This window comes from Theropithecus gelada, chromosome 11, assembly GCF_003255815.1.
Source record: "Theropithecus gelada isolate Dixy chromosome 11, Tgel_1.0, whole genome shotgun sequence".
Lineage (NCBI taxonomy): Eukaryota > Metazoa > Chordata > Mammalia > Primates > Cercopithecidae > Theropithecus > Theropithecus gelada.
In genome coordinates this window covers 103,835,911-103,858,965 of record NC_037679.1, presented here as the reverse complement: position 1 = coordinate 103,858,965, position 23,055 = coordinate 103,835,911, and the positions used below count along the sequence as shown (strand labels likewise).

At 46.7% G+C, this 23,055-nt stretch overlaps 1 protein-coding gene and 1 pseudogene across 5 annotated transcripts in view; one reads left to right on the top strand and one right to left on the bottom strand.

Annotated features, from left to right (window-relative positions):
* RAD52 (RAD52 homolog, DNA repair protein) overlaps positions 1 to 23,055 on the bottom strand; it is an 88,766-nt gene that overhangs the window by 27,188 nt on the left and 38,523 nt on the right. For 2 of the 4 annotated variants that reach the window (XM_025401996.1, XM_025401999.1), the window contains exon 1: positions 7,977 to 8,097. The exons of 1 other annotated variant lie outside the window; for it this stretch is intronic. The gene's annotated coding sequence lies outside the window, so the exon portion shown is untranslated. Of the gene's footprint in view, positions 1 to 7,976; positions 8,098 to 23,055 lie in introns of those variants that run through there. One more of the 4 variants, XM_025401998.1, reaches the window with a different exon arrangement.
* On the top strand, positions 3,140 to 19,594 carry LOC112635017 (annotated as a pseudogene). The gene is made up of 5 exons (XR_003121855.1): positions 3,140 to 3,199; positions 7,677 to 7,817; positions 7,914 to 8,214; positions 8,310 to 8,591; positions 18,385 to 19,594. The product of XR_003121855.1 is annotated as a glyceraldehyde-3-phosphate dehydrogenase-like (transcript).

Below are 23,055 nucleotides of genomic sequence, written 5' to 3'. Positions count from 1 at the left end.
ATTTGAAGACTCAATACTGTTTAGGTATCATTTCTTTCCAAATTGATTCATAGGTTCAATGCAATCCCTATCACAATTTTACCAAATTTTTCTGTGGAAACTGGTAAGATAATTCTAATATTTATAATGGAAATGCAGAGGATTTAGAATATTCACATCAAGCTTGAAAAATAACAACAAATAGGAGGACCTACAACGACAAGACTTCAAGACTTACTAAAGCTACAGTAATTAAAAGTGCGGTACTAACATAAGGATTGGACAATGGAACTGAAAAGGGAGCGCAGAAATCAATTACCATTTGTACAGTCATCTTAATTTCAAAAATGCAATACCATAGCATTTTCAACAATTGGTGCTGGAACGACTGGATATCTATATGGAAAAAAATTAATATTTAATTATATCTCACACCATTCACATAAACTAGAGATGGATAGGCCTAAACATAAAACTAAAACTATAACATTTATAGGCCGAGCATGGTGGCTCACGCCTGTAATCCCAGCATGCTGTGAGGCCGAGATGGGTGGATCATGAGGTCAAGAGTTCAAGACCAACCTGGCCAACATGGTGAAATCCTGTCTCTACTAAAAATACAAAAATTAGTTGGGCGTGGTGGTGCGCATCCATAATCCCAGCTACTCAGGAGGCTGAGGCAGGAGAATCACTTGAACCTGGGAGGCAGAGGTTGCAGTGAGCCGAGACTGCGTCACTGCACCCCCACCTGGATGACAGAGTAAGACTCCGTCTCAAAAAAAAAAAAAATTACAGAAGAAAACATGAAAGATTGTCTTCACAGTCTGAAGGTAGCCAAGATTTCTTAGGACTCAGAAAGCAATAACTATAGAAGAAAATATAAGAGAAAACTGATTACATCAAAATGTAAAACTTCTGTTCATCACACAACTCTAAGAAAATGAATAGGCAAGCAGACAGACGACAGGTAACTAGGATAAAAAGGTTATATAAATAACTCCTACAACTCAATAAAAAGACACACACCCAATTTAAAATGGTCAAAAGATTTGAGCACGCACTTTGCAATGTATTATACATTGTCATCAGCACAGGAAAAAGTGCTCAACACCATGAGTGACTGAGGACTAAAATTAAGACCATGACACACCACACCCATCAGAATAACTAAAAAGACTGACAACACCAAATGTTGGCAAGGACACAAAGCAACTGGAACTCTCATATACTGTTGGCAGGAAACAGGCTGATAAAACCACTCAGCTGTTAATGCACACTACTCTTCATGAAAAAGAAAGGACAACTCCAAGGACTGAGCCACAGGCCCAGGGAGCAGAGCAGCAGAGGCCCAATCCCAGGCCTTGAGCCCTATTGGTTTTTTGAGACGAAGTCTTGTTCAGTCGCCCAGGCTGGAGTGCAGTGGCACAATCTCGGCTCAGTTTCTGTCTCCCAGATTCAAGCAATTCTCCAGCCTCAGCCTCCCAAGTAACTGGGACTATAGGCACGCGCCATCATGCCCAGCTAATTCTGATTCTTGTATTTTTAGTAGAGATGGGGTTTCACTATGTTGCGTAGGCTGGTCTCGAACTCCTGAGCTCAAGTGATCCACCCGCCTTGGCCTCCCAAAGTGCCAGGATTACAGGCGTGAGCCACTGCGCCCGGCCTATTGGTTCTTTATAGATCTTGAATATCAGTCTTTTGTCAAATAGGTCCCTGTGCTTCCCCATTCATTTTCTTACAGTAGTCTGTGATTACATTTTGATGTAATCAATCATATTTATCTTTGTGTGTGTGTGTGTGTGTTTGCTTTTTTAGGTGACTCTATGGCATCCTGAGCCCTAAGAAACCTTTGCACACACTCAGGTCATGGAGATATTCTTCTCATCTTCTTCTAAAAGCCTCACGGTTTTCTAATTTTGGAAATAGGTCTAGGCAGGGTACGCTGGGTGCAGTTGCTCACACCTGTAATCCCAGCACTTTGGGAGGCTGAGGCAGGTGGATTGCATGAGGTGAGGAGTTAAAGACCAGCCTGGCCAACATCGTGAAATTCTGTCTCTACAAACAACACAAAAATTAGCTGGTCCTGGTGACATGTTCTCGTAGTCCTAACTACTCACGGGGCTGAGATGGAAGGCTTGCTTCAGCCTGGAAGGTGGAGGCTGCAGTGAGCTGAGATCACTCCACTGCACTCCAGCCTGGGTGACAGAACGAGACTCTGTCTCAAAACAAAGGAAGAAATTAGGCCGGGTGCGGTAGAAAGAAATTAGGCGTGGTACAGTGGCTCAAGCCTGTAATCCCAACACTTTGGGAGGCCGAGGCAAGCAGATCACCTGAGGTAGGGAGTTCAAGACCAGCCTGACCAACATGGAGAAACCTCGTCTCTACGAAAAATATAAAATCAGCCAGGTGTGGTGGTGCATGCCTGTAATCCCAGCTACTTGGGAGGCTGAGGCAGGAGAATCGCTTGAACCTGGGAGGCAGAGGTTGCGGTGAGCCGAGATCGCACCACTGCACTCCAACCTGGGCAACAAGAGTGAAATTCTGTCTCAAAAAAAAAAAAAAAAAGAAGAAGAAAGAAAGAAATTAAGTAGCCAGGAGCGGTGGCTCACGCCTGTAATCCCAGCACTTGAGGCTGAAGTGGAAGGATCGCCTGAGGCTCAGGAGTTCAAGACAAGCATAGGGAACATAGCTGTCTCTACAAGCAATAAAACATTAGTCAGGCATGGTGGAGCATGCCTGTAGTCCCAGCTACTCAGGAAGCTGTGGCGGGAGGATCACCTGAGTTGGGGCGAGGAGGGGGTCAAGGCTGTAGTGAGCCATGATCACACCACTACACTCCAGCCTGGGCAACACAGGAAGATTCTGTCTCAAAAAAGAAAGAAAGAAATTAAATATATACCGGTCACATGATCCCAAAATTCTGATAGGTGTTTTCCTAGAGGAAGTAAAAACATGATCAAAAAAAAAAAAAAAAAAAGTCGGGGTAGAAGGGAGAGACCCTGGACTAGGATAGTGGCTATGGCAAGAAATCATGAATTCAAGATATTAAAAAGGCAAAGACTGGCAAAGATGTTTTATTCTTCTCCATTTCCTTATCACCTAAAAGCATTTTTTTTTCTTTTTTTGAGGAGTCTCACTCTGTTGCCCAAGCTGCAGTACAATGGCACAATCTCAGCTCACAAAAGCATTTCTTATTCTATGTGGAGGGCTGAAGAAGCAGGTCAGGTGGACTCTGGATATATAGTACAACAGGGAGATGTGACAAGGTGATGGGTGAGATTCTGACTGTGAAGGTCAAGAACGGCTCGATGAACAAGACTGGAGCAAGTTTCTTCTATTTTCATTTATGAACACAGTGCTATAATGTTCATGGTACTTTAAAAAAATTGGCAGAAGTAGAAAGAAATGGCCAGGCACAGTGTCTCACATCTGTCATCTCAGCACTTTGGGAGGCCAACGCAGGCAGATTACCTGAGGTCAGGTGTTCAAGACCAGCCTGGCTAACAGGGTGAAACCTCGTCTCTACTAAAGATACAAAAATTAGCCAGGCGGGGTGGTGGGTGCCTGTTAATTCCAGCTCCTCAAGAGGCTGAGGCACGAGAATCACTTGAATCTGGGAGGCAAAGGTTGCAGTGAGTTGAGATCACGCCACTGCACTCTAGCCTAAGCAAGAGTGAGATTCCGTCTCAAAAAAAAAAAAAGTAGGAAAACATTTTTAATTGAAAAGAAATCTCAAAATATCGTTACCTCTAAAGCCTTATGCAGCTCACCACAGTCTGAAGTCTTTCTTTTTTTTTTTTTTTTTGGAGACGCTCCGTTGCCCAGGCTGGAGTACAGTGGTGCAATCTCAGCTAACTGCAACCTCCACCTCCCAGGTTCAAGTGATTCTCCTGCCTCAGTCTCCTGAGTAGCTGGAACTACAGGCACACACCACCACACCCAGCTAATTTTCTGTATTTTTAGTAGAGACAGGGCTTCGCCATGTTGGCCAGGTTGGTCTGAAACTCCTGACCTCCAGTGTTCTGCCCACCTCAGCCTCCCAAAATGCTGGGATTACAGGCAAGAGTCACCACACCCGGCCTGAAGTATGTCTTAAAATCTGTGGAAGGGGAACCCGGTAATCTCAGCACTTTGGGAGGCCGAGGTGGGCAGATCACGAGGTCAGGGGTTTGAGACCAGCCTGGACAACACAGTGAAACTCCGTCACTACTAAAAACACAAAAATTAGCTAGGCATGGTGGCGGGGGCCTGTAACCCCAGTTTCTTGGGAGGCTGAGGCAGGAGAATCACTTGAACCTGGGAGACAGAGGTTGCAGAGAGCCGAGATCGCACCACTGCACTCCAGCCTGGGCTACAAGAGTGAAACTCCATCTCAACAAAAAAAAAAAAAAGAAAAGAAAAAAAACCTGTGGGAACACAGGATTAATTCCATCACACTATGATCATTTCTCTACACTCCCACACTCAGCCATTAGAGAACTGCGGGGCCATACGCTTATCACTGAATCCCCAACACTCAGCACAGTCCCCACCCAGCGCAGAGTATGAAGAGCATTTTAGCCCTTATTTTAGCTTCTCTCCACATCAAAACTGCCAGTTTAGTATTAAAAATGAGTGCCTTGAGTGAAGAAATGTTAAAAGCTGCAGAGATGGAAAAATATCCACCAGGCTTTCTGCCCTTGAACCAGTGCTGAGACAGTCAGTCATCATTATTCAGGGTAGTTATGTCCTTCAACGGTATCATGAACACTGAACTAGCAAATACTGAGCCACTGCTCCTAGGGGAAACACGGGGTTACTCAACAGGCATAACCTTGTTTTATGTGTGCTTCTGTTTAAAGACATCTTATTTAATATATATTGTTGATGCATTAACACTGAACTCGCAGCCGACAACAAAAGTGGTGCCTGAACAAAGCTAATCTAAAAGCTGATCTTTTCTCTACAAGATACATCACAGCCTTCAACTTGGAAATGCAAGCTAGCACTTCTACTCTTGGAGGCCATTGTAAACAGCAAAATCACCAAAAGCACAAAAATTAAAAAAAAACTGGCACTACGTATACAGCCAAAATAACACTTATGCATAGTCTTAGAGCTGAAACAGGAAGGCAGAGTGTCACCTTATCTGAACACAGCTGGGAAAGCCTACAGTGGGCGACTCAAAATTTTTCACAACTATCCTCCCCCACAGCTAGCTCAGTTACCTTTTTCATACACTCATCTCCAACTATACTGTTTATACAAGATAACACGTTTTGGTGTACGTTACATAACAGCAACCTCTGACGGTTTCTGCCTCCCTGAGACCAGCATACAAACATTTCTCTGCTTGATACCACTATAATTAATGGCCTGATAAGTGTTGAACTGAGAACAGACGACTTTAAAAACCACTCCGAGAGGGGCACGGTAGCTCACGCCTGTAATCCCAGCATTTTGGGAGGCCAAGGCGAGAAGATCAACTGAGGTCGTCAATTCGAGGCCAGCCTAACCCACATGGAGAAACCCCTTCTCTACTAAAACTACAAAATTAGCCGGGTCTGGTGACGCACACCTGTAATCCCAGCTACTGGGGAGGTTGAGGCAGGAGAATCGCTTGAACCTGGGAGGCAGAGGTGGCAGTGAGTCAAGATCGCGCCATTGCACTCAGGCCTGGGCAACAAGAGTGAAACTCAGTCCCCCAAAAAACAACAGACAAACAAAAAACTCCCGCCCAGGCGCGCTGGCTCACGCCTGTAATGCCAGCACTTTGGGAGGCTGAGGCGGGTGGATCACCTGAGGTCAGGAGTTCGAGACTAGCCTGGCCAACATGGTGAAACCCTGTCTCTACTAAAAATACCAAAAATTAGTCGGGTGTAGTGGCCCGCGCCTGTCAGCCCAGCCACTGAGGAGGCTGAGACAGGAGAGTCGTTTGAACCCGGGAGGCGAAGGCTGCAGTGCGCCGAGATCCGCCATTGCACTCCACCCTGGGCAACAAGAGTGAAACTCCATCTCAAAAAAAAAAAAGAAACTCCCCTAAACAATACCAGACCTGAGACCACTGAATTACCTGACCCAATCCAAGAGTTAAACGCTAGTTTCCAAAAACTAGAGTTTTAAATGTCTGTGCCTCAGCCCGCGAGTTCCGTGGAGGACTAGACCTAGAAAGCCTAGAAAACCACCAATATCCATCCAATCATGGAGAAACAAAATGTGGTATATCCACACAATAAATAATTCAGTTACCTAAAAAATGAAGTTGATACATGCTACATACAACGTAGATGAACTCTGAATCACTGTATTAAGTGAAATAAACCAAACAAAAGAACAAATAGTGTATAATACAGTACTGAGAATAAGTAAATCCACAGATCAGTGCTGCTGGGAGGAGGAGGAAATAATGGGTGTCTGCTAATGGGTTTCAGGGTTTCTTTTAGGGATGATAAAAATGTTCTGGAATTAGACAATGGTGGTGGTTGCACAATCCTGTGAATATACTAAAGCCACTGAATTGCACACTTTAAAAGGGTGAATTTAGACTGGACGTGGTGGCTCACACCTGTAATCCCTGCACTTTGGAAGGGCGAGGAGTTGAGACAAGCCTAGCCAACCTGGTGAAAAATACAAAAATCAGCTGGGTGTGGTGGCGTGTGCCTGTAATTCCAGCTACTCGGGAGGCTGAAGCAAAAGAATCGCTTGAACCCGGGAGGCGGAGGTTGCAGTGAGCCCAGACGGCGCCACTGTACTCCAGCCTGGGCAACAGAGCGAGACTACGTCTCCATTTTTTTAAAAAGGGGGTGAGGCCGGGCGCGGTGGCTCAAGCCTGTAATCCCAGCACTTTGGGAGGCCGAGACGGGCGGAGTTCGAGACCATCCTGGCTAACACGGTGAAACCCCGTCTCTACTAAAATACAAAAAAAACTAGCCGGGCGCGGTTGTGGGCGCCTGTAGTCCCAGCTACTCGGGAGGCTGAGGCCGGAGAATGGCGGGAACCCGGGAGGCGGAGCTTGCAGTGAGCTGAGATCCGGCCACTGCACTCCAGCCCGGGCTACAGAGCAAGACTCCGTCTCAAAAAAAAAATAAAAAATAAAAAAAATAAAAAGGGGGTGAATTTAATTGTATGTGAATTATATCTCAACTTTTTATTTTTATTTCTTTTTGAGATGGAGTCTCGCCCTGTCCCCCCGGCTGGAGTGCAGTGGTGCCATCTCGGCCCACCGGTGGGCAACCCCTGCCTCCCGGGTTCAAGCGAGTCTCACGCCTCCGCCTCCGGGGAGCGGGGATGACAGGCGCCCGCCACCAGGCCTGCCTATTGTTGTATTTTTAGTAGAGACGGGGTTTCGCTGTTAGCCAGGCTGGTCCGGAACTCCTGGCCTCAAGCGATGCTCCCGTCCGCCTTCCAAAGTTCTGGGACCACAGGTGAGACGCAGCGCCAGACCTCATCTCAATCTGGTAACAAGGCTCAATACTCAGCTAAACTGAGCGTCAAATTTTTATTTATTTTTCTTCCCCGTGACAGGTCTCGCTCTGTCGCCCGGGATGCAGTGTCGTGGTGCCGGTGCGATCTCGGCTCACCACAGGCCCGACCTCCCGGGAACACGGGGCCAGGTCGCCGCCACGCCGGCGTCAAATTCCTTTCAAATCAGTCATCTCTTCCCAGCGTCCCCCGCTCCCTGCAACTCAACTTCGTTCAGCTGTTAACACCGACTTCAGCTTCCCCAGCCCGTCTCCGGGCAGCGTCTCCGGGGACGCGCCACCACGGACTCCCGGCTGTGCGCACCGCGGTGGGGTCCCGGCGCGCCGGTGCCAGCTTTCCCGTACCCCGCCCTCCTGCCCATCTCTCGGGAAGCCCCGGTACTGAGCCCCTCACTGCGCCGGTGAACTAGAACAGGCCTCCGGGCTCAGCACCTCTGCGCTGAGACCTCAGGGTCAGCTCCACCGCGGCCCCAGGTTCTCACGCTCCACACCCACGGCCAGAACCACCCGGGGAAGCCGCTCTCCTCCCCCACTTACTCGCCTCCGGCCGCGCGCGGTGCACGCAGGGAGCTCGATCTAGGCTACGGACAAGGGGAAGAGCGCTTAGATGGAGGCCGCGCAGAGGAGAATGGGAAGGGTGTGCGAGGGTCTCTGGGAAGAAGGTCCGAACCCACGCCAGCGCCGGACGGCAAAAAAAAAAAACAGACCGCAGGAGGAACCGTAAATCAAGTAGGAGGGGAAAAGAGCCGCAAAGCCAAAGCCGTCTGCGGCAGCCGTAAAGCAACCTGGAGGCGCAGTGCTGGCGTCTACGTGCTGAGCCGCTCGGCCTGCCCCTTCCCGGCGCGTGCTCTGCCTGCTACTTCCCTCCAGCTTCCCTGGGTCCGCGGCCGTCGGACCTCTGCTGCCCCCTGGTGGGCTCGGGGGTGTCGTCAGGCCTGCAGGGGCTAGTTAGGCCGCGTGGTTCCCACTTCACATGCCCGACGCCCACTGGGATGCGGGGCCCACCCGTGCACAACTGGGGAGATCTTAGGCAGAACGGTTGTCGGAGACCTGCCCAGGTTCCGCCCGGGCCGAGGCAGCGGGGGACCGGGTGGTTCCGGAGGCCCCTCACCACCGCCGCGCACAGCCGGCCGTCACCGGAGGGCGCCTTCGGTTAGCGACGACGGCAGGGAAATGGAGGAGTGCGGCTCGGCGAGGTCCTCTCGAGAATGCCCCTGGGGCCGGCGCGGCGGCTCAGGCCTGTAATCCCCGCACTTTGGGAGGCCGGGGCGGGCGGATCATGAGGTCAGGAGTTCGAGACCAGCCTGGTCAACATGGAGAAACCCTCGTCTCTACTAAAAATACAAAAAATGAACCGAGCGTGGTGGCGGCGCCTGTAATCCCAGCTCCTCGGGAGGCTGAGGCCGGAGAATCGCTTGAACCCGGGAGGCGGAGGTTGCGGTGAGCTGAGATCGCGCCACTGCCCTCCAGCCTGGGCGACAAAGCGAGACTCCGTCTCCGAAAAAGATGGATGGATGGATAGATGATTGATAGACAGATAGTCAGTCCAACCTCAGAAAGGAAAAGGGCCTTCTATGTATAAAAATTGAGCAATAAATCATAAAGTAAGTGGATAAATGTAACTACCGACATAAAACTTTTTAAACTTGTTAAAAAAAAAAAAACACTTTTTTTTTTTTTTTTTTTTTTTGGAGATAGGGTCTCACTCTGCTGCCCAGGCTGGAATGCAGTGGCATGATCATAGCTCACTGCACCCTTGAACTTCTGGGCTTAAGGGATGCTCCTGCCTCAGCCTCCTAAGTAGGTGGAACCACAGGCCCGTGTCACTGTGCCCAGATTTTTCTTTTTTTTTTGTAGATATGGAGTCATGCTTTGTCACCCATTCTAACAAAACTTTAAACAAGAAGAAAGGTAAATATTACCATATATGGTAAGAGAGTTCATATATTAACTTCAAAGAAAAATAAATGAAATGAGTGAACATTTCACAAAAGGAGAAATACAATAAATATGAGAAAAGGTTTAACTTCAATAAAAGTAATATATATATTAAAACAAGTATAACATTATCATTTCACCGATTAAATTAGGAAATTAAAATGTTTCTTTTTACACAAACATATGAACACATTCTTAATGAATTTTGAAGGTATTGCTTTAGTGTTTTTTATCTTTGCTGCTCTGGGGAAGTCCAATGCCATTCTAATTCCTGTTGCTTTTTATATAACCTAATACTTTGTATGTGAAAAGAATATAATTATACTTTTTTAAGTTTTCATAGTAGATATTTTCATTTAAGAAAGCACTTTGGGAGGCTGAGGCGGGTAGATCACCTGAGGTCAGGAGTTCGAGACCAGCCTGGCCAACATGGTGAAACCCCATCTCTACTAAGAACACAAAAATTAGCTGGGAGTAGTGGCAGGGCACCTGTAATCCCAGCTACTCAGGAGGCTGAGGCAGGAGAATTGCTTGAAACCAGGAGGAAGAGGCTGCAGTGAGCTGAGATTGTGGCATTGCACTCAAGCCTGGGTGACGAGTGAAACTCCATCTTAAAAAAAACCCAAAACATGAAAAGATAAAATGAATAGAGGCCAGGCGCCATGGCTCATGCCTGTAATCCCACCACTGTGGGAGGCTGAGGTGGGTGGATCACCTGAGGGAAGGATTTCAAGACCAGCCTGGCCAACATGGTGAAACCCCATTTCTACCAAAAATACAAAAATCAGCCAGGCATGGTGGCACACACATGTAGTCCCAGCTACTCAGGAAGCTGAGGTGTGAGAATCCCTGGAAACCAGGAGGCAGACAGAGGTTGCAATGAGCCGAGATCACGACACTGGACTCCAGCCTGGGCAACAAGTGAGACCCTTTTTCTAAACAAAGAAAAGAAAAAATAAATGGATAACCCAATTACCCTGAGGTGATCATTTACACGTTGTTTACAGGTATGAAAATATCACATGTACCTCAAAAGTATATACAACTATTATATATGTTTTTTGGGGTTCTTTGGAGATAGGGTCTTACTTTGTTGTCCAGGCTGGAGTGCAGTGGCACCATCTTGGCCCAGCGTGACCTTTGCCTCCTGGGTTCAAGAGACTCTGCTGCCTCAGCCTCCCAAGTAGCTGGGATTACAGGCGTGCACTACCATTTCCAGCTAATTTTTGTATTTTTAATGGAGATAGGGTTTCACCACAATGGCCAGGCTGGTCTCGAACTCCTGACCTCAGGTGATCCTCCCACCTTGGCATACCAAAGTGCTGGGATTACAGGCGTGAGCCACTGTGACCTGCCCTGTATATCAATTTTTTCATTGTGAAAAAATAAATAAATAAATTGTTTCAGTGGCCGCTGAGGTGTCCCTTGCTTCTACTGGTATATGCCTTCAATACTACTGTGCTGACACTTCTCAAGTTGTCTCACAATGATAGAATTAGCCTTATTGAAACACCTGTATTTATTAAACAACTTCCTTCTAAGAGGCTTCAGCTTTTAAAATTATACTTTATCCTGAGCATAATTCTTTGAGACAGAGAGAGGGACAGGTGAAGTCACACCTTACACTTCATAGCAGAGGTATTACTCCACAACCGTAAGCACACGCCTGTGGGTCGCATGAATTCTAAACTCTTCCAATACTGCTAGTTGTTTGTGAACGTGCCTTCAAGCACATGCTAAAATCAGACCTTTTTTTTTTTTTTTTGAGACAGAGTCTTGCTCTGTCGCCCAGGCTGGAGTGCAGTGGCACAAGCTTGGCTCACTGCAACCTCCACCTCGGGTTCGAGTGATTCTCCTGCCTCAGCCTCCTGAGTAGCTGGGATTACAGGTGCCCGACACCACGCCCGGCTAATTTTTTGTATTTTTTAGTAGAGACGGCGTTTCACCGTGTTGGCCAGGCTGGTCTTGAACTGCTGACCTCGTGATCAGCACACCTCGGTTTCCCAAAGTTCTGGGATTACAGGCCTGAGCCACTGTGCCTGGCCTACTCTCTGTTTTTGTGAATTTGACTATTTTAGATTCCTCATATTAGTGGAATCATGAATATTTGTCTTTTTTTTTTTTTTTTTGAGACGGAGTCTCACTCTGTCACCCAGGCTGGAGTGCAGTGGTGCGATCTCGGCTCACTGCAAGCTCCGCCTCCCGGGTTCACACGTTCTCCTGCCTCAGCCTCCCAAGTAGCTGGGACTACAGGCGCTGCCACCACGCCTGGCTAATTTTTGTATTTTTTGTATTTTTAGTAGAGACGGGGTTTCACCGTGTTAGCCAGGATGGTCTCAATCTCCTGACCTCATGATCTGCCTGCCTCGGTCTCCCAAAGTGCTAAGATTACAGGCGTGAGCCACCACGCCCGACCTTACTTGTTAATTTTTTGAAGAACGACCGTACTGATTTCCTTAGCACTTGCACCAGTTTACATTCCATCCAACAGTACACAAGGGTTCTAATTTCTCTACAACCTCGCCAATGCTTATTTTCTTTTCCTTTTTCTTTTTTTGAGACAGAGTTTCACTCTTGTTGCCTAGGCAGGAGTGCAATGGTGCAATCTCAACTCACCACAACCTCCACCTCCCAGGTTCAAGCGATTTTCCTGCCTCAGCCTCCTGAGTAGCTGGGATTACAGGCATGTACCACCACTCCTGGCTCATTTTTTTGTTTTTTTAGTAGAGATGGGGTTTCACCATGTTGGCCAGGCTGGTCTCGAACTCCTGACCTCAGGTGATCTGCCTGCCTCGGCCTCCCACAGTGCTGGGGTTACAGGTTTGAGCCACCATACCCGGTCACTTTGTTCTTCTTTCTTATGACTAGTAAAGATTTTTGTTGTTGTTGTTGTTGTTGTTTTTGAGATGGTGTCACACTCTTTTGCTCAGGTTTGAGTGCATTGACATGATCATAGCCCACTACAGCCTCAAACGCTTAGCCTCAAGCACCCTCCTGCTTCAGCATCCTGAGTACCTGGGACTACAGGTGTGGGCTACCATGCCCTGCTTGGACTAGTCAAGTTTTAACAGATCATTAATTAACTCCTATTTTTCGAACAGCAGTAGCTGACATACGAGGAGACATTTAATACAGAGGCATAGGTCTCAGCCAAGGCAGTGCATCCAATTAGCCCTTAATTTCCTATATTTCACTGCCTGTTTCTTAACAAGGAAATAAAAGCCTTTTAGAACTCAAAGTAGCAGCTGTCAAGTGGAACTCTCCATATTGCATTTTTCAATAATTATCATTCCACAGAGCCCACCCTGGGCAGAATATCCAAGCCACTGGTTCTGAGATGGAGCCAGCTGGGATCAGAACTACCTTACTTCAATGCAAACATATTTTTCTAACTAATCTACTCCCTGGAAAAAGTTATTTTAACTGGATTTAAGACAGTGGGAGGGAAAGAAGTACAGAGAAGCACTGGCTTTCTTCCCGTTACTGCAGAATCAGTCGGTGTTTGGAATGAAGTGTGTCTTTTACAAGTGATTGATCTTCAAAACGGTAGAACTTCTGCCAGGCCGTAAAGTGGCAGAAGGGAAATGTGGGTCAGCACAAAAACTATTGAGGGTAAAAGAGAGAGAGAGATAAGGCCAGTGTTGTCATGAGACCTTGATCTTTTTTTTTTTTTTTTTTTTTGAGACGTAATCTTGGTGTCGCCCAGGCTGGAGTGCAGTGGTGTGATCTTGCCTCACTGCAGCCTCCACCTCCCGGGTTCAAGCGATTCTCCTGCCTCAACCTCCCAAGTGGCTGGGACTACAGGGTGATGCCGCCACACCCGGATAGTTTTTTTGTATTTTAGTAGTGGCAGGGTTTCACTGTGTTGCCCAGGCTGGTCTTGAACTCCTGAGCTCAGGCAATCCATCTGCCTCCGCCTCCCAAAATGCTGGGATCACAGGCATGAGCTACTGCACCCGGCCTAATTCATTTAATTCTTTTTTTTGTTTTGTTTTTTTTTTGAGACGGAGTTTTGCTCTTGTTGCCCAGGCTGGAGTGCAATGGCACAATCTCAGCTCACTGCAACCTCTGCCTCCCAGGTTCAAGTGATTCTCCTGCCTCAGCCTCCCGAGTAGCTGGGATTACAGGCATGCGCCACCACACCCAGCTAATTTTGTGTTTTTTGTAGAGACGGGGTTTCTCCATGTTGATCAGGCTGGTCTTGAACACCGACCTCATGTGATCCGCCTGCCTTGGCCCTTCCTCTGGAGCCTCAGCAAATTTACTTCAGCTAAGTGGGTCCAGGTGCTGGGGTGATTACCCTTGTCTTGTCTCCTGCTAAATCACGGAGGTTTGGAGAGTTCCTTCAGACCTCCAATAAACTTGTTTTTGGAGGCCTTGGGGAGTTTCTTCAGACCCCCCATTAAAACTTGTTTAATCCTAAATGTGTCCTGTTAAGAATGCCTTCGTTATTGGCCAGGTGCGGTGACTCACGCCTGTAATCCCAGCACTTTGGGAGGCCGAGGCCGGTGGATCACCTGAGGTCAGAAGTTCAAGACCAGCCTGGTCCACATGGTGAAACCCCATCTCTACTAAATATACAAAAATTAGCCGGGCGTGGTGGCAGTCGCCTGTAATCCCAGCTACTCGGGAGGCTGAGGCAGGAGAATTGCTTGAACCCAGGAGGTGGAGGTTGCAGTGAGCCGAGATCGCACCATTGCGCTTCAGCCTGGGTAACAAGAGCAAAATTCTGTCTTCAAAAAAATATATATATATTCCTTCGTTATTTTGTCATTCCTTAAGGCCTAGGAAAGGCCTAGGCAAAACGCTTGGTGGGCTTTTGTTACATTCCAGCCTTTCTATAAGGGCATTGACTTTTTTTTTTTTTTTTTTTTAGCTTTTAATATTTAACTTATCCAATTAGTCAAAGCTGAAACAGTTGTTATGGAGCCCTGCGTTAGTGAGACCTGGCCTGCCACATAATGAGATGCCATATTAATTGACTAAGATGTTGTCGATTTTTTTTTTTTTTTTTTTTGAGATGGAGTTTCGCTCTTGTTGCCCAGGCTAGTGCAATGGCATGATCTCGGCTCACTACAACCTCTGCCTCCTGGGCTCAAGCGATTCTCCTGCCTTAGCCTTCTGAGTAGCCGAGATTACAGGCATGCGCCACCACACTCAGCTAATTTTGTATTTTTAGTAGAGAAGGGGTTTCTCCATGTTGGTCAGTCTGGTCTCGAACTCCCGACCTCAAGTTATCTGCCCGCCTTGGCCTCCCAAAGTGCTGGGATTATAGGCATGAGCCACTGTGCCCGGCCGATGCTGTTCATTTTAAGACTTAGCATTATTTTACTTACCATCATGAAAGGAAATAAATTAGAACAAAAGTCTCTGAGGGGGAAAGGAGAAAAGTTTCCAATCATCAGTAAATGCTTGTTCACGAATCTGGAATTTACCCCCCTCCGCTGTTTCCATGTCTTTTTCAATACACAAAAGCTTTGAGTTTCAGTGCCAATTTATACTATAATCTTTTGAAAGACATTTCAAATGACACAGAACTCCAAGTGTGAATGATGTGAACAGATAGTCGCGTCACAACTGCCAGCTGGCTGACAATAATTGTAAGCAGCATCCCAATTGCAGAAATGTTGAAGTGTTCAAGTAATTGAATCTTAGAATCGAAGAAATTATCCCCATTTTGCTGTATGGAAACTGTGGCACAGAGAGATTCTGTGGTTTGCCAAAAACCGCACAGCTATTGCCTTATCAGGACTTTGAACTTAGGTGGTCAAAGCGCTCTGGTTTCAGAGTCAGTGCTTTTGCCGCTAAGAGACTTTCAGAGCCATATAAGATAATGCTCTATGCATCTCCAGTGGTCATCCCATTTCTCTGGTAGAAATCTCCCAAGACAGGAAATCACTACCTTGCAATTCAGCAAATCTATTTTTGGACAACTCTAATTGAAAGAAAGTGCTTCTGTTGGATGTTAAGCATTTGCCCGAAGGAAAAAAAAAAAGAAAGTGCTTCTGAATCAAAATCTTGCACTTTTTGATCTATCCTTTGGGATCACACAGAACAAGTTGAATGCCTCTTTCATACGACAGTGTTTTGGTTTTATTTTTCCAAATAATGTGGGAACTGATTGGATTTCATTCATTCAAACAGGTATTTATTGAGCATATACTATGTGTAAAACACTGTGCAGGGAACAATAGGGAATATAAAGAATGAAACTCAGGGCCGGGCGCGGTGGCTTACGCCTGCAATCCCAGCACTTTGGGAGGCCGAGGCGGGCGGATCACAAGATCAAAAGATTGAGACCATCCTGGCCAACTTGGTGAAACCCTGTCTCTACTAAATTAGCTGGGCGTGGTGGCATGAGCCTGTAGTCCCAGCTACTCAGGAGGCTGAGGCAGGAGAATCGCTTGAACCCAGGAGGCAGAGGTTGCAGTGAGCTGAGATCAGCCACTGCACTCCAGCCTGGGTGACAGAGCGAGACACCATCTCAAAAAAAAAAAAAAGAAACAGAAACTCAGTACCTACTCTTAAGGAATTTACACTACAGTAGGAAAATGAGACATACATTCGCGATAACTACAAGCTAAATGTAGTAAATCATGAGCAGTCCAGATAAGAAAATTGAGATGAGTGAAGACGTCATCTCTAAAGCAGCAGAAAGCCTTCATGGAGGAAACAGCACAAGAACTGGAATTTAATATCTATATATCTGGACTAATATCAGACTGTAGATTGATTGATACTATACCTACTGTAATACCTAGGAACATTATTCTGCAATGTATTGAATTTTCTAGAACTGCTTTTTCTGGAGTAACTTTAGTCATTTGTTTTTTTTTTTTTCTTTCTCCTGCTTAACAGTGTATCAATCTCCACCTTATTTCTCTTATTGATTATTCCATTGAGCACTACTTGAAGTAAGCTTAAAGATCATCTCATCTAAAGCTTTTCAAATTCTTTTTTTTTTTTTTTTGAGACGGAGTCTTGCTCTGTCACCCAGGCTGGAGTGCAGTGGCGTGATCTCGGCTCACTGCAAGCTCCGCCTCCCGGGTTCACACCATTCTCCTACCTCAGCCTCCTGAGTAGCTGGGACTACAGGCACCCACCACCACACCCTGCTATTTTTTTTTTGTATTTTTAGTAGAGACGGGGTTTCACCGTGTTAGCCAGGATGGTCTTGATCTCCTGACCTCATGATCCGCCCGCCTCGGCCTCCCAAAGTGCTGGGATTACAGGCATGAGCCACTGCGCCTGGCCTCAAATTCTTTTTTTTTTTTTTTTTTTTTTAGAGACAGGGTCTCACTTTGTCACCCAGGCTGAAGTGCAGTGGTGCAATCCCGGTTCACTGCAGTTTTGACCCCCCGGGTTCAAGCGATTCTCCCACCTCAGCCTCCTAAGTAGCTGGGACCACAGGCACATGCCACCACACCTGGCTAATTTTTGTATATTTTTTTGTAGACATAGGTTTTCACCTTGTTGCCCAGGGTGGTCTGTAACTCCTGGGCTCAAGGGATTTGCCTGCCTTGGCCTCCCAAAGTACTAGGATTACAAGCATGAACCACTGCGCCCAGCCAGTTTTTCACATTCTTTTTCTTTCTTTTTTTTTGAGACAGAGTCTTGCTCTGTCGCCCAGGCTGGAGTGCAGTGGCACGATCTCGGCTCACGGCAACCTCCGCCTCCCAGGTTCAAGCGATTCTCCTGCCTCAGCCTCTTGAGTAGCTGGGACTACAGGCATCTGCCACCACGCCCGGCTAATTTTTGTATTTTTAGTAGAGAAGGGGTTTCGCCATATTGGCCAGGATGGTCTTGATCTCCCGACCTCATGATTCACCCGCCTGGGCCTCCCAAAGTGCTGGGATTACAGGCATGAGCCACCGCACCCAGCCCAGTTTTTCAGATTTTTTTTTTTTTGAGATGGAGTCTCACTTTGTCACCCAGGCTGGAGTGCAGTGGCACGATCTTGGCTCACTGCAAGCTCTGCCTCCCGGGTTCACACCATTCTCCCGCCTCAGCCTCCCAAGTAGCTGGGACTACAGGCGCCGCCACCGCGCCCGGCTAATTTTTTGTATTTTTAGTAGAGACGGGGTTTCACCGTGTTAGCCAGGATGGTCTTGATCTCCTGACCTCATGATCCGCCCGTCTCGGCCTCCCAAAGTGCTGGGATTACAGGCGTGAGCCACCGCGCCTGGCCCAGTTTTTCAGATTCTTATTGCAGAAGTTAAAAAGGGAAGAAAAGGAAGTTTTTTGAATTCTTAAAGGCAGAAACCTTTTTCTCAAAGGAAATCGTGGGTGTGTCCCCAACACAGAAAACACAGTGGCTCTGCCCTGGCTGAAACTGGCTCAGGAACCCGGGGCCCGGACCTCTTAGTCTTGAGGCGCCTCCACAGAATAATCTGAAAATCGCTGCCCATTCCCATCCAATGTTTTACTTATAATCAACCTGCCTGTTTGAGCGCCTGTGTTGACAGACATTATAATATATGCAAAAGTAAGTAATACATACACATAAGTGAATTAAGTTATTATGGACTATGGGTCAACTGTACTGAGATCAAAAGACCCAAATTTGCTTAGTTCTACTATTTATTGCCCATCTTTCAGACTTTTTTGAGTCTTATTTCCCATACTTAAAAAGATGTAAATAAAGCATCAGAAAAACTCAGAATGAGGGATATTCTCTGACATAACTGGCCAGTAATCACCAAAAATGCCAACGTCATGAAAGAGAAGAAAAACTTGAGGAAATTCTAGCAGATTGAAGACTACTAATTTGAAAGAGGCATGACAACCGAATGCCACCCGGACTTGAAATTTTGTTTTTCTATTGGAACAATTGTCAAAATTTGAATAATAAATGTAAATTCGCTAATAATGTTATATTAATGTTAATTCCTGATTTTGAAAATTACGTGGCGGTTATGTAAAAGATTATATTTGTTATTAGAAAACACACATTGGCTCTCCGCTCCTCCTGTCTGACAGACAGCCACATCTTCTCTCGCATCGCCAGCCGCATCCTTGACACACACGGGGAAGGTGAAGGTTGGAGTCGATGGATTTGGTCGTGCTGGGTGCCTGGTCATCAGGGCTGCTTTTAACTCTGGTAAAGTGGATATTGTCACCATCAATGACCCCTTCATTGCCCTCAACTACACGGTCTACATGTTCCAGTATGAGTCCACCCACGGCAAATTCCATGGCACCATCAAGGCTGAGAACGGGAAGCTTGTCATCAATAGAAATTCCATCACCATCTTCCAGGAGCGAGTCCCTCCAAAATCAAGTGGGGCGATGCTGGCACTGAGTACATCGTGGAGTCCACTGCCATCTTCACCACCATAGAGAAGGCCGGGGCTCACATGCAGGGGGGAGCCAAAAGGGGCATCATCTCTGCCTCCTCTGCTGACGCCCCCATGTTCGTGATGGGCATGAACCATGAGAAGTATGACAACAGCCTCAAGATTGTCAGCGATGCCTCCTGCACCACCAGCTGCTTAGCGCCCCGGCCAAGTTCATCCGTGACAACTTTGGTGTTGTGGAAGGACTCACGACCACAGTCCACGCCATCACTGCCATCCAGAAGACTGTGGATGGCCCCTCCGGGAAACTGGCGTGATGGCCACGGGGCTCTCCAGAATGTCATCCCTGCCTCTACTGGTGCTGCCAAGGCTGTGGGCAAGGCTGAGCTGAATGGGAAGCTCACTGGCATGGCCTTCTGTGTCCCCGCTGCCAACATGTCAGTGGTGGACCTGACCTGCCGTCTGGAAAAACCGCCAAATATGATGACATCAAGAAGGTGGTGAAGCAGGCGTCGGAGCGCCCCCTCAAGGGCATCCTGGGCTACACTGAGCACCAGGTGGTCTCCTCCGACTTCAACAGCAACCCCCACTCTTTCACCTTCGATGCTGGGGCTGGCACAGACCTCAGCGATCACTTTGTCAAGCTCATTTCCTGGTATAACAATGAATTTGGCTACAGCAACAGGGTGGTGGACCTCATGGCCCACATGGCCTCCAAGGAGTAAGACCCCTGGACCATCAGCCCCAGCGACAGCACAAGAGGAAGAGAGAGGCCCTCACTGCTGGGAGTCCCTGCCACACTCAGTCCCCTGCCACACTGAATCTCCCCTCCTCACAGTTTCCATGCAGACCCCCTGAAGAGGGAGGGGACTAAGGAGCCTCACCTTGTCGTCCACCATCAATAAAGTCCCCTGTGCTCAGCCAAAAATAAAAAATAAAATACACATCATGGTGAAAAGGAATTTGAAGAGAAAAAAATGAAAACAACATTGGCATATTTAGGAGTAAAGGGCTGCAACTTTCACACAGTTCAGAAAAGAAAACATTTGAGAGAGAGAGAAAGCAAATATGGTAAAAGGTTAACAACTGGAAGATCTGAGTGTAGGGTGTATAGAAATTATTTGCACGACTGCAACTCTTTTTCTTTTCTTTTGTTTTTTAGAGACCAGAGTCTCACTAGGTTGTGTAGGCTGGCCTCATACTCCTGGGCTGAAGCAATGCTCCCACCTCAGCCTCCACAGTAGCTGGGACTGCAGGCACACTGCGCTGGGCACAACTTTTCTTAAAGACAAAAATTATGTCAAAATGAAATGCTTTTTAGGTGAAGAGAATATCTGTCTTACCTACTTCATAGAATTTTGGGGAAGATCAAATAAAATCTTGTGAGTGAAAGAGCTTTGAAAACTGTAAGTTTCCCTACAAATGTAAAACTTAATTATTACTACTGAAAAGAGCTTTATACTTTAACAAATGTAGAACAATTATTTTTACTGCATTTTTTGTAGCTTCTACAGAGAAAAAATCTAGTTCTGTATCCATTTACTCAGTTATTACTCTTTGAAGAGAAGGATTGGCCCTGGGTTTCGTTGCTTTAGGAGGGTCAGTGAGCAATAGTAACTTTATTATCTCATTTGGTGCAGAAATCTACAGCCTAAAGTATTGTCTCTTGTTCTACATTTACTGCCTGAGTCTAAATGACCTTCAAGTTCCTTCCCAACACTGGAATTTCATGATTTAATGAAAGTAACACAGAAAAGCCACTGGCAAGAGGGCTCATGCATTTTTTCTTTTTTTTTTTCTTTTGAGACAATTGCTGTGTCATCCAGGCTGGAGTGCAGTGACGCGATCTCAGCGCAATGCAACCTGCGCCTCCCGGGTTCAAGTGATTCTCCTGTCTCAGCCTCTAATTTTTGTATTTTTTAGTAGAGACAGGTTTTCGCCATGTTAGCCAGGCTGGTCTCGAATGCCTGACCTCAGGTGATCCTCCTGCCTCGGCCTCCCACAGTGCTGGGATTACAGACGTGAGCCACTGTGCCCAACCAAGACATCATCTCTTAAAAAAAGAAAAAAGAATAAAGAAATGACTGGACGCAGTGACTCACACCTATAATCCCAGCACTGTGGGAGGCCGAGGTGGGCGGATCACCTGAGGAGGCCTGGCCAACATGGTGAAATCCCTCCTTCACTAAAAATACAAAAAGTAGCAGGGCATGGTGGTGCATGACTGTAATCCCAGCTACTCAGGAGGCTGAGGTTGCAGTAAGCTGAGATCGTGCCATTGCACTCCAGCCTGGGTGATGGAGCAAGACTCTGTCTCAAAAAAAAAAAAAGGAATACTCCTTTTTTTTTTTTTTTTTTTTTTTTTTACTGTTCAAAAATGTTTGAATCTCAGCAATTTCTTATGGGTGAACCTATAGTTGAGCTAATGTATTGCATAGGCAAATACATTCTTACCTATTTATGCTGGCACTGATATATATGTAGTGTTGGACCCTCCAGGCTGTCTGCTTCCCTTCCGCTTGAATGAGGGCAGTTTGGCCCTTTCACAACTCCGTAACACCTGTACACCAGAAAGTGGGAAAAGCACTACAGCCTAGTTTACTACAGCAGTACTGGTGAAATATTAGGTGGACACTATCGGCTTCATTGTCATCTGGGAAGTATCTGTAGACTTTCATTGTTTGTGAAATATCATTTCTCTTTGCTGCCAAATAAAATCAGGATTTGACTGTATGCAATTGTTCTTGAGACAACAAAGGGAATCAGAAAAAAGAATTTGCATATCAATGGCAGAAAGAAAAATTTAGGCACTATTGTTTAAGTTCCGAAAGAAATCTAGGAGAATCTGGGCTCTGTGCCTGGTATCATTTCATTCTTTCTCGTTGACAAATTCCTTATCTACATAAGACTTTCACTGTGCAACTTTCAACTTTAACTGATAAGTCTGACTTATCAATATTTTCTTTTATAGTTGTGCTTTTAATGTCAATTTTTAAAATCTTTGGCTAACTCAATGTCACAGAGATTTCCTCCCATGTTTTCTTCAAGAAATCTTACAGTTTAGCTCTTACTTTTGGGTCTATGTTCTTTTTTAAGGTAGTTTTTATATATAGTGCAAGGTAAATGTCAACATTCTTTTTTAAAAATATAAATATTTAGGCCGGGTACGGTGGCTCACGCCTGTAATCCCAGCACTTTGGGAGGCCGAGGTGGGCGGATCAGGAGGTCAGGAAATCGAGACCATCCTGGCTAACGTGGTGAAACCCCGTCTCTACTAAAAATACAAAAAAATCAGGCCGGGCACGGTGGCTCAAGCCTGTAATCCCAGCACTTTGGCAAGCCGAGACGGGCGGATCACGAGGTCAGGAGTTCGAGACCATCCTGGCTAACACGGTGAAACCCCGTCTCTACTAAAAAATACAAAAAACTAGCCGGGCGAGGTGGCGGCGCCTGTGGTCCCAGCTACTCGGGAGGCTGAGGCAGGAGAATGGCGTAAAAACCCGGGAGGCGGAGCTTGCAGTGAGCTGAGATCCGGCCATTGCACTCCAGCCTGGGCGACTGAGCAGACTCCGTCTCAAAAACCAAACCAAACCAAAAAAAAAACCTCATATATCTTCTTTCTCAATCAATATGTGCCTTTCCCTCCTGATTTTTTCTTTTTCTTTTTTTTTTTTTTTGAGACAGAGTCTCATTCTGTCACCCAGGCTGGAGTGCAGTGGTGAGATGTCGGCTCACAACAGCCTCCGCCTCCCAGGTTCAACTGATTCTCACGCCTCATGCTCCCAAATAGCTGGGACTATAGGCATGTGCTACCATGCCCAGCTAATTTTTGTATTTTTAGTAGAGACGGGGTTTCGCCACATTGGCCAGGCTGATCTCCACCTCCTGACCTCAGGTGATCCACCCACCTCGGCAGCCCAAAGTGCTGGGATTACAGGCGTGAGCCACTGCACTCCCCTACCGCTTTTTTTGAAAACTTCTTGAACCAACTAGGATCTATTCAGCTAGACTGTTGAATAGATGTGTTGAGAACAGACAACCTTAAAACGTTACTAGTCCTAGAGAGAAAGCAGACCGGGAGCGGTGGGTGGCTCTCGCCTGTAATCCCAGCCCTTTGGGAAGCCAAGGTGGGCAGATCACATGAGGGTAGGAGATCGAGACCAGCCTGGCCAACATGGAGAAACCCATCTCTACCGAAAACACAACATTAGCCAGGCATGGTGGTGTGCTCCTGTAATCCCAGCTGCTTGGGAGGCTGAGGCAGGAGAATCACATGAACCCAGGAGGCAGAGGTTGCAGTGAGCGGAGACTGCGCCATTACACTCCAGCCTGGGCAAAAAGAGCAAAACTCTGTCTCAAAAAAAAAAAAAAAAAGAAAGAAA